This window comes from Acanthochromis polyacanthus, chromosome 13, assembly GCF_021347895.1.
Source record: "Acanthochromis polyacanthus isolate Apoly-LR-REF ecotype Palm Island chromosome 13, KAUST_Apoly_ChrSc, whole genome shotgun sequence".
Classification (NCBI taxonomy): Eukaryota; Metazoa; Chordata; class Actinopteri; family Pomacentridae; genus Acanthochromis; species Acanthochromis polyacanthus.
Window position 1 is genome coordinate 59,838 of NC_067125.1, and position 12,051 is coordinate 71,888.

General features: G+C 40.1%; 1 long non-coding RNA gene across 1 annotated transcript; it reads left to right on the plus strand.

Moving 5' to 3' along the window:
* Positions 1-6,256: 6,256 nt before the first annotated feature.
* On the plus strand, positions 6,257-11,760 carry LOC127536807 (uncharacterized). Its single transcript, XR_007945999.1, has 4 exons — positions 6,257-6,436; positions 11,084-11,190; positions 11,389-11,418; positions 11,650-11,760. It is a non-coding gene; the product is annotated as an uncharacterized LOC127536807 (long non-coding RNA).
* Positions 11,761-12,051: the final 291 nt, after the last annotated feature.

The following is a 12,051-nucleotide window of genomic DNA, read 5'->3' on the forward strand; positions in this document are numbered from 1 at the left end:
AATCAGAACATAAATAACACAACCGTTTGCTTTCATCTGTCTGAGTTATGGCAACTGCAGAAAAAATAGGTTCAACCAACAGGCTAGACTGAAACAGAGGAATTACATTTTCCTCTGCAATCAAAGGTGTTTTTATTACCAGTACTGTATCATTCAGGTCTGCACTCCCTCCATCCAACAGAAGGTTCCTGATCCAACCACCTCAACAGGGCCGCTGATAGCTGGACTCTTCTCCTCTGTGGTTCCCTGGTGGTGGAACAAGTTCCCAACCTCCCAAAGTCCCTCTCAGTCTTTAAGAAAAGATTAAAACCAGCTCTTCACTGAACACATTTGCACTTGACAGAATGCAAAATGCAAGAAATAAAAAACTCCTCTGACCTTGTGCACCGCCTGTAGGCACCACGCTCCTATTATCACACCTGAACTTGTTTTATGGCTCTTATCCAGGTTGTTTCCTCCTGACTAGATCCTTGCTGGTGTTGGATCTACTCTCAGATGGATAAAAGCATCTGCTCAATGAAACTGGTGATAGATGTGACGGCAACATCAGAAAGAAAGACCACGAGGAGCTGGAGAAGTACTGAGGGCTGAAGGATTAACTGGGAAAGATGTGGGGAGTGAAGGTGAGAGTGGTGATGAGAGCATCGACCCACAATCTGGAGAACATCTGAGGTCTTTGTCCAGAAGAACCCAGTCTGAGGAACAGCAAAGATACTGCAGAACCCTCAGACTTTATTGCTTTTAAATATTAAATCACGGTGAACATAATTTGACTTCCTTTTTGAAGACAGATTTACACAAAAATCTAAACATCTACAATGTTAAAGTGAAACCAGAATTCTACAAACTTGTTTTCAAACTTGTCTTGGTCACAAACGGCCACTAGAGGTCAGCAGCAGCATCTTTATATTTATTCAGACTATTTACATGTTCAGTAAAGGTAACTGTTATGACTTTATTTGAGAAAATGATGTTTGTTTACTGAGTTGATAATTCATAGAACACGGTTAATGTGGGAAATTAGTAGGTTAAATAAGAATGCACTTTTATTTGAGTGTTCACATAAATAGTGAGTCAGTTGAACTTTGGGACTCTATTACCCATGATGCTTGGGTTCAAGCAAGGAATTCTGGGAGTCTACAGCGCATACAGGAAAAAATGTTTAGTTTATGCTAGTTCTATGAGCTGAAGCTGCTGTTCACTTTGTATTCACTAAAGCAGTTAATGAAACAGAAGTTCAGACTCTTGTCTATTATTTTGAACGTCACTGTGGAAGCCACTACAAATACAGACTAAATTCAACTATAGTTCACCCCAGTGTCTTTTCATGATGTGAAGGCGCCTATAACGCTTGTGTACAATTTATGGTCCTTAATCAGAGGCTCTGTACTGCTGTGCATTCTGATTCATTTGCTGCTAGTAAAGAATTTCACTTGAACATGATGATTCTGAGAGTTATTGGGAGCAGCTGGGACTCCTCTACAGAAGAAACTTCCTAACACCGACCAATCCTGCACATCCTGGCAATCCCATCAGTGATCCAGCACAGCTCTATTTGTACATTAGACTGGCCAACCAAAGGAGACACACACAGAGCACAGAACAACATTACACTTATCTATATGAGCGCAGTCGTAACAACATGAAGTCCGGTCACAACATAGAATAGATGTAGAGTTAGTAAAATCAGCCCAACCGCTTCACATTAGGCTAAAAACAGACATTATGCTGCCTTATAAAAAGCAATATCTGCCAAAACCACAGCAAATAATGGGCATAAAGCCACCATTGACAGCCTGGTGGGATCATGAAATCAGTGTAATAGTGACTAGTTAATGCTGCACAGTGAGATGAGACCAGAGTATTGCTAGTTCTGAAGTGAGCATGTGCAACGAGACAGGAAGTTAGAAAAGAGCATCAGAGAATAACATGTCTGTATTCACGGAATGAGACGTTACTTTCAACCTCCCGAAGCAACATTACGCTCAACTGCTCATTAAACAACAGAGCTGATACACACTAAAAGCCCCGATAACACCCCAATAGATCCAGTAAAAAGAAAGAAAGAAAGAAAGTCCAATGATTACAGGTTGGTGCTCGATCTCCGTGCCATTAATGCCATCAAAGACATGGAGACTCCTACTGCAGGCTGATGATGTCACTATCAACCAGGTGACACAGAAGTCAGAGCCCTCTGCATCACTCTGTAGAAGATCTGCTTTTATTTCCACAGTAACACAATCATGAAGAGGTTGGTTAAAGTCACTGATGCTGTTTTTAAGGCTTCATGTAGTTTTGGTGAATTTTAAAACCAATGCAGATATTATGCTTTCAGCTGAAGTGTTGTGTTTTCCTACACCGGCTTTGAGGTTAAATTGTCATTATGCTAACTTTACTCAGCAGCTGTTGGAGTTGAAACAGTATAAAGATGCTACAAACTGCTCTTGTGATGTTAATTCCTTTATTTAAAAAATCTTTTCAGCGATGTGGTGAGCTGTTTTGTCTTTCTGGTTTCATACATTGATGAAGTCTAACCTGAACTCTGACTGTTCTTCGTCTCAGATGCAGCTTCTCTCCGTATCAAACCAAACAGACTGCAGTTCTTTGAGTACAGGTTGATAGCTTCCTATCACCAGGTGGACTCTTATGATGACGTTACATACAAGCTGAAGGGGGAAACGCCTTCATGTAGCAGCACAACTCTGAGAATATAAACAGAATCCTCCTGTTACCTGAAGAATGCTAATGCTAGCGACACTGGAGAGTGTTGGTGTGAAGCTGGAGGGAAGACAAGCTACAGCATCAACATCACAGTAAAAGCTACGTTTGAATTAATGCAGCAAAGTTTGTCATAAAGTCAGCGCGTGTTTAACACGACACAAATATGAAAGAGGACGATGGAAAGACGCCGTGGTCCTGGAAAGTCCTGCTCTTCCAGTGATGGAGGGAGAAGCTGAAGAAAGAAGATGAACTCCAGATGGACTTCAGGTCAGCAGCAGCTCCTCACAAAACATGAACATCCACAGAGTGTCCAAGTCTGATGAAGGACTCTATAGATGGATCATCTCAGGAGGTGGAGAATCAGCAGAGAGTCGACTGACTGTCAGAGCTGAGACACAACAAGGTTTCAAACTTTCTACCTTTCTTTATGTCGTGTTAAATTCCCTCTGTACAACTCTCCAACAGCATCAGAAGAAACGTTCACTAAACTCAGTTTTGAGAAGCTGATGATAAATGAGCATAAAATAAAGGCCAGTCATTTTTGCATTCAACACAATTTGGTTCCTGTGAAAATCACTCTGCAGAATTTGCAAACTGTCTCTTTACAGAAAAGATGAAATGCATTTTGAATACTAAGGCTACATAATGCCCAGTTTGATCTCAAGTGAAATCACTCACTCTCAGTGATCAGCAGTAAAATCACAGCATAATAACTGTCGTTCAGTATAGCCTTCTTTAACCCTTGCCTCAGGTTAAATCAGGACCAGCTCTCCGTTTAAAGGGTTAGATTCTATCTGCCTATTAGTATTCCACCTAACAGGTTTCAGCAGAATAATTAAGCTGGTGTCGAGGAATACTCGCCTAGGTCCTAACTGTCTTCTTCCAAACGTCTTACCCCTCTTACTCCAATAAATACTCTCTTACTAAGCAGCCCTCCTAAGTAGTAGAATTGATTTATTGACCACGTTTGTTAACGACAGCTTTCCTCTTAAAACTGTGGCACTTGTTGATATTCCTAGGTTCGTTTTAGAGGTTTGGATAACTAACCTCAGGGGTAATGTTTAAATAACTAGTTGGATTAAAGTAACCTTTAAGAACCATTAGATTTAATGCACACAATCAACTTAACTTTTTACCACTATGCAGAATAGGTGAATCATAATCATTTCATTAGACTTCTCTTTAAATGCAATATAGTGTTTTATTAAGCAATTATTAGCAGGGCCACAGCATTATTCATGATTAAACAATTTAATTATTTCTGATTATTTCAAACTAAACTAAACTAAGCTGAGCGTACCTAAGAATCTTCTCTAATTAGTAAATTTAGGAGAGAGAGGACGGACAGCCAGGCCTTAGCTGCCACGCCCGGTCTTGACCTGCGTCTAGTTGAACTCCTCCGTAGACCAGCAGACTTGGTACGAAGTCTTCTTTGTGGGTGGAGGGTGTTCTTCCTAGGCAGGGGGAGTGGAGAGGTCCCGATAGCCAATCGTTGGTCTGGCAGTTATCTTTAGTAGCAGCTGGAACACAAGTGCGGCGTCTCAGCTGTCTTCTCAGTTGGATGGTGGTGGTGGAAAGCCCCCGTCTCATCAGGCTGTGGTGGGTCACTGGGTCCTCCAGCCCCTGGAGTGGAGCAGCCCTCTGCTGCTGCCTCCTGTGCCTCTCTGGATGTCATAGGTGCTGTCTTCTCTTCATCTCTTTGGATAACTGCAGACCTCTCAGGACTCTCCGTCTGGCAGGGTGTGGTCCTCGCTTGTTGAACAAAGTCAGACAAAGACTTTGCCTCCAACGATGTTCTCAGCGAACTCTGGAGCCTAAGTCCCGCGTTGTCTTCACGTCTCTTGGGCAAAAGGGTCCGGTGAAGATTCTTCAGAACTCTGGCGATGCTCTCCGGCAGCTCCGGCGAGCAGCATCTCCCCCCTCCAGGGGAGAACTCCCAATTCAGTGTCTGTGTCTCTGGGTTTTATACCCTAGCTCGACTTCAGCTTAGCACATACACATTTTCACACACAATTCTAACTAGTGGGTACGCCCAGGTAATTAATTCATAGGTTTAAGACACAACCTTCTTCCTATCACGCATACATCATTCTTTTCATCTTTTCTGTTAACACATCCACTTGTTACACACACTTCAGTTGTCATGACAATGTAGGCCTGAGCCCATCCTGTCATCCTGTGGAAACTCCAAGTTCCTCATTTCTGAGGAGACTTCTGCTTTTCCCATCCTGTCTGCATACAGCTCAGAACAGCACAGATTACTTCAAGTCAAAACTCACTTTGTTACACTGAATCACTTCTTTAAATCATTTTTCTTAGCATGATCAAATAACTTATTTTAAATCATTCTCTTCTATAGCAATCATCATTTCCAGAATATATATCAGCCTATTAAAATCATTCTTGCATCAAGCATAAGCATAATCATATGTTTAACTTATACAGTTTCTCATTTTAACTTTTCATTGGTTTACTTAAAGCTTTTATTTAGGTGGTGGTTGCTCCTGGGATCTCAAATAACTAGGCCCCACTTGACATAACCTACATTCTGAAAATGTTCACATTTAATGCATTATCTTTTTACAAAACATTATGAACACCCTGAAATGTCTTCAGAAAAACCAGTTCCACATCAACAGTACTCTGCCTCAGTTGATCATTTACAGGGCATTGCAACTGTTAGATCACAGTTTATCTTCAAAGACACAAAAATTCAGTCACAGCGATCTGGAACTGAAAAATCTACTATTTTACTTTTTTATCAGAACAACTTGTCAAGGTCTAGATTTTTTTTAAATTTACAATGTTACATCTTTATAATTTGCAGTTAATGTCTTCTCTGTAATTCTTATCCTTTGCAAAGTCGTCCCGTGGGCCCAAATGGACCTTCTGGTGGTCCAGTTTTGGTCTGTGAGCCGTACATTTGACCCCCTGGTCTGTAAGTCATAATCCAGTGTGTGAGTCTGTGGAGAGCTGGAAGAGTGGACTCCATGCTGCTGGGAGCTCCTCAGCAAAGAGAAGCTCTTTGTTGGTGTGTTCAGTTCAGCTGCTAGCAGCTCATGGATCACTTAAAGTTCTGTCATCACACAGTACTTTGGTTCAAACTTCACAGCGTTCCTACCATGTGTTTGTCTAAAAGCTCTTTTAAAAATCCCCCTGCAGTTTTATTGTAGTTTTCCTGAACACTCTTTTCTTCTTCATGTTGGTCATCAGTCTACCTGAATGTTGCTTCTCTTCTCTTTTATTTCCTTTGTGATTTCCAGTCTGTGATTCTATCTGCACATTCTCATTTCAAAATATTTTGTTGTTTCCTGACATCTGTTCTGTTGTAGAGATGCTGTGTGTTGGAACAACAAAGAGGAATGGAGAGGATTTCATCAGATATTACAGACTGTGTTTATGTTTTAGTTTTTTGTATTTTGACACAGCAGAAGGTGAAGTCAGGGTGAGAATAAATGAATGTGTTTCTGGGAGCCATGAGGAAGTTTGTGCTCAGAAAAACACCAGATCCTGAGAAGCAGCTCTGCCTGAAACACGTCCAACCAGTCAGACTGCATACTTTAACAGTGAAGGGATGAAGGTGTGGCAGCGCTCTGAACACTCTGATAACAGACAGTAAGCAGCGTCGCTTCACTTCACTTAAGGGACGTTTTACTGGGAGACGAGTCCAAACCTGCTGTGGACAGAAAAGAGTGGACTGGTGGCTGAGAGCTCAGTAAGTGAACCTCTGATTGTTTTCATCAAGTTCTCCGTGACGTGTTTGGTTTAGCTGCAGTGATGGTGAATGTGTGATTGTTGGAGGTGTTTGCTGCTTTCACACAGAAACAGGACGGTCACTGTGAGGGTTAAACTCTCCACATGATATTAATGGATGATTATTGCTGATACATTCATGTGGAAGCAGAATTTCTCTGCTGTATGTGGTGGAGGTGGAGCTCAGTGGAGCTACTGTGGAGTTTAGGACAAACATTTGATCTGTTTATATTTATAGTCAGAAGTTTTGTATAAATGTTGTTGCAATGTATCAGTTACTTAGTTACTTTTCTAGTTAGTACCAGGCGTGAACTAACCGTGATGTCACCCGTTGGTTTCAACGCCGAGAAAATGAAGCCCAGATTTTGCTACTTCCTGGTCGTCATTTTGGATTTTTTGGAGCCAGTGACGTAAAAAGCGTCATCAAACAGACTGGACCGGAGAGCAACTAGGGGCAGGACCAGTCTATGGGCGGACCAGACTGAGAGCTGAAGACTCTCTTATTCCGCCCACATTGTACCAAAGAGTCTTCTGTTGCTGCTGAAAGCCTCGCCCTAAAGGATCTGTCAATCATTCCAGACAAGACTGTCAATCAAGTATAGCCAAGTCCCCTGGCTCCACCAACTTTAACGATTTATTTAAAATTCAGTATTGATTTATTTTAAGATCGGCCACCTGATCTCTCATTCTGACCATGAAAACTAACGGGGAAAAAATCCTGAGCTGTAGAAAATCAGTCTATCAAATTTTATTTTTTCCGGTGATGAATCGGGGTCTATGGAGAAAAAGCTTTTTGGAGCCAACCCTAGCGGACGGCGTGATATTGCAAGTTTTTGACACTTCCGGGTGGGCCTCATTTTTGGAGCCAGATGCTATTGTTACCCCTTACTTTGGCACATTCACAGCGGACAGGAGGAATGACACGACGACTTCCTTTGGTTCATGGCGTTTAATCACCCTGGCAAAAGACATGAATAAGATTCATGTGCTATGTGGTAGTGGACAGACAACACAGCTCCGCTCCACCATGGAGACCGTCAGCAGCAAAAGGGCCTCGTGATCATATAGTGGGTTTTTCTCTCATACAATTTCAGTTACAAACAGTAACAACAACAAAAGTTACAATAACAGCATGCCAGCGTTACACTTAATGCAACACATGACCAGCCCTGAACCAGCATTTTTAGTTTTAAATAACACATATAATCTTAACTAAAACACTTGCCATACTTAGCATTTAAAATCCAATACATACCTGGCAAAAGGCATCAATAAGATTCATGTGCTATGTGGTAGTGGACAGACAACACAGCTCCGCTCCTAAACAAAGATTAAACACGGTGAATGTGTAGAAACGATCGGCATAACTAGTTAGCAGCGCCTCCAATACGACACAGCGGCTAACAACACATGGCTAACAGTTAGCACATTTCGGTGATTTCATTCGGTCAATACGACCGAAGACGCAACAGGAAGACACTTAAACATAGTCACAAATGTGACAAAGCTACTTGTGCCCCTCCCTTTATACTTATATCACAGCGAAATCATTGTTATTACACTCAAAATGCTTTGAGACAAGGAGCTGTGTCATCTCCAGTCATCTACACTCCAGTGTTTGTGGCACATTTTAGGTGTTTTTAGATGTTTGCAGGCCACAATAATGACTTCTTATCAGCTTTTCTTCCCATTAATGAGCTCTGTAGAAAGTGGTGTGTATAGACGGACAGCTGAACTTTGACTCTGCACTAGAATAAAGAGGTTAAAGAAGAGGGGAGGAGTGTAGAGCTGAGTTTGTAGGAGGGACCATCATTAAGAGAAGTGAACAGTTCCTGGTTTGTCAGAGAAGAAAGAAGAGAAGCAGCATTAAAGCATCAGAGCCTCAACATGAAAGTCTTCCACACTTTTTTCTGCATAATATATAATGTTCTTCATTTCCTGTAGTATTTTACCTGTCGTATCCATCATTCACTGCAGAATTGTACTTGTAGTATTCATCATTTTCTGCAGTATTCTACCTCCAATATTTATCATTATCTGCTTAATTTAACCTTTAACATTCATTTTCTGCACTATTCCACTTGTACTATTCATAATTTTCTGCAGAATTTATTTGTAATAGACATTATTTTCTGCAGAATTCTCACCTCTATTATTCTTCATTTTCTGAACTATTCACCTGTAAAAGTCACTATTTTCTACAGAATATCAACCTGTAATATTCATGATTTTCCTCAAATTTTCACCTGAATTATTCATTTACTGCAGTATTCTACCTGTAATATTTATCACTGACTGCAGTATTCTGAATGAAAATTTCATAGTTTACTGCAGTAATTACCTGTATTTTCCATCTTACACTGCAGAATTTTACCTGTAAATTTCTTCCTTTTCTTCATTATTCCACCTGTTATATTCATCATTTTCTGCACTTTCTACCTGTATTGCTCATCATTCTCAACAATTTTCTGCCTGTGATATTCATCATTTTTGGAAGAATTCAATCTGTAATATTCATCATTTTCTGCAAAATTCAACCTGTAATCGTCATCATGTTCTGTAAATTTCCACCTGTAAAGTCATCTTTTACTGCAGGATTATTCCTGATTTACTGCAGTATTTACCTTAAAAATCATTATTTACTGTTGTATTTTACGTGTAGTATCCATCATCTACTGCAGTTTTTTACTTTTAGGATTCATCATTTTCTGTAGTATTCTGTTTTCATTGCAGTATTTTATCCATAGTACATGTGCATAATTTACCTATGGATTTACTGCAGTATTTACCTGTAACATTCATTATTTACTGCAGTATTCTATGTGTAATATTTATAATTTACTTGAATAATTTACTTTACATTTACTTCAGACTCTTTTTCTCAGTGAGTTCTCTGTGCTTCACCATGTTGAACAGAAGGGAGGAATTTCAAACTGAATTCACGTTTTTATGACCAAATTTGAGCCAGAAGTCAGAAATAAATGCAAAACAATATACAACCACTAAATCTAGTTTTTCTGTTCAAGAATGCAAGAAAATATCTATAATTTGTCATCTCAATCACAGAATAATAATGTGCTTTACTATTTCTTTTTTAAAGCATTAAATCTGAGAATTCATGGCTAACAACAATAGTTATATTTAGCATTAAAGATGTCATTTTGATGAAAGAACTTGGACATACTGGTGGATTAACCATTACAGAAACATAAAAATATTGACGTTAATTACACTTTAAACTCAGATATCAGACATGCTAAAAACATGCAGCCTAACCATCATAAACATCCTGTTTAAAAGCTTCTAATGATGATGTCAGGGCTAATTACTCTATAAATTACAAACACGTCTTTGGTCACAGTTACTGAGTTCTAAGAAACGTTAAATTCCTCAAAGACAAACCTTTGCTGTCGGTACAGACATTCAGTTGTGTGTTTGACCAGATAAAAGCAACTGCAGATGGATAGAAACTGGGAGACATTTCCTTTAAAATATTCCTAGAACTTGTCATAAATCCAAAGATGTGAGCAGTTCTGATGATGTGGGAGTTTTGTTCAAATGCAAAGCAACCTGTCAGCTCACAGTTCTTCAGACTTTCTACCTCCACCAGCAACATTCATTCAGTTTTATTTACAGACATTTGATTCAGTTTTATGTTCACACTTTACATAATGAGGTGAATTTATACAGAGAAACTGACTCTGAAGTAAATATTAATGGAATATTTCCTTAAATGTAGTTTCTGCATGATCAGATAAACACTTTTACTGTAATGAAACTTCTTACCAAATGTTCTGTAGTCTGGAGCCACAACAGAGACGTTATAGTTTGTTGTTTCAGATCAAATTTAATATTGAAAAAGAAAACACAACTGATAACAGACAACACTGGCATCAAGATAAAACAACAATAAAACACAGATTTGAAGGAATAAATCATAAAACTGTCATTGAAAATCATCAGAATAAAAAAACAGAAATAATTGTGAATATCTGTGTTTTATCTTTCAGTTGAACTTTTCTCACAAACATTTTTCTTTCACTGCCAACACAAGTTGTTTTATGAGACATATTTCAATTCCAAGTTTTCTTTTCACTGACAAACTTCTAGTATTCTGATTCTGTTTGGACCCAGAAGTCCATCACTGTAAATTCAGACCTTAATAAAAATAGGATGAGACAAAAGAGGGTTTTGGGGAAAAACGATGAGATGTTGAGTTTGGATGTCAGAACAAGATGGAGGCTGTGATTAAAAGATTAGATTTAGAGTCTAACAGTGAACTGAATGCAGAGTTGAGGCTTCATTCTCAGAGTCTACATGGATGTTAAAGTCAGGACTTTATCTGAAGTCAATCAGCTGAGAACTCTGAGAACTCAGATAAAAACTCAGAATACAACAACCAACACAACTGGTTTTTGTGTTTTCCAGTTGGGTGTGAGAGACTCAAAGTGAGGCTTTGAAACGAGTTCTAAGTTCAGCTTTCAGGTTCATTATGAAGATGATTATTGAGTCTGACTGTACTTGTATTGAAATAAAGCTGATCTGACTGGGAGGGTTGATTGTGTGTCTGATATGAGAAGGATAAAGAGCTGACCTCTGATCTGTGCAGGTTCAGACTGGTTTGTGCTTTGAGCTGTTTGGTTCCTGCAGAGCTGAAGAAGGACGACGGTGGAGCTCAGGAGAGGAGCAGAAAGCTGTTGGACTGCAACAAGTTGAGTAAGTGGACCTTTGATTTGTGTTTGTCGGCAACAAGCTGCCGTTTGTCTGCTGCTGTGGACGTCCACAATCAGCTGGTGGGTCGCTGGTCTGGGGTGAGTTGATTGAGAAACAGAATGAAATGTTCAGATCCAGTCAGCTGTGTGTTTGACTGAGACTGAAGACTGACGGCTGAACTTTGTGTGTTTGTGTCCTCAGGTGGCTGCAGGTTTTCACCAACATGGAAAGGTATGACAGTCAGCTGAGCCTCACAGTTGTGTGTGAACTCTGGATGGAGTCCAATAAAGAGATTTAATGATGAAGCTGCATCCTGACAGCAGCTCCAGCAGGATGCTAGTCTGGACTCTGATTTATGACTTGGTGTTGGTGCTGCTTCAACTTCCAGCTGTGTTGGTTGTTGTCAAGCTGCTGGTTTGTGCTGCACTTACTGAGCTGCTGGTTTTCATGTCTGTGTACCAGGATCCATCAGAACCCAGGACCAGAACCAGGACCAGGAACAGGACCAGGACCAGGACCAGAACTCAGCATTCACTCCATGAAGAATGCTCACTCAAAGGGTGCCGCCATGTTCTTTGAAAGAAAACAACATGCTGCTGGAGAGGAGTAAGATGCTGACACTGTAGTTCATCCTCACAAAGACACACAACATGAACACAAAATGAACACAACGAGACTTGGCTCATTTCTTCTGCACTTACTGAGCCGGTTTTTCTCTCTGCCTATCAGGATTCATCAGATCCCTGGACCAGGAACCAGCTGTGTGTCTATGAAGAGTGATCGATCAAAGGATGGCATCATTCACTTTAAAAGACGACAACCCTCTGATGTACAGAAGTAAGATACTGTAGTTCATCCTCACAA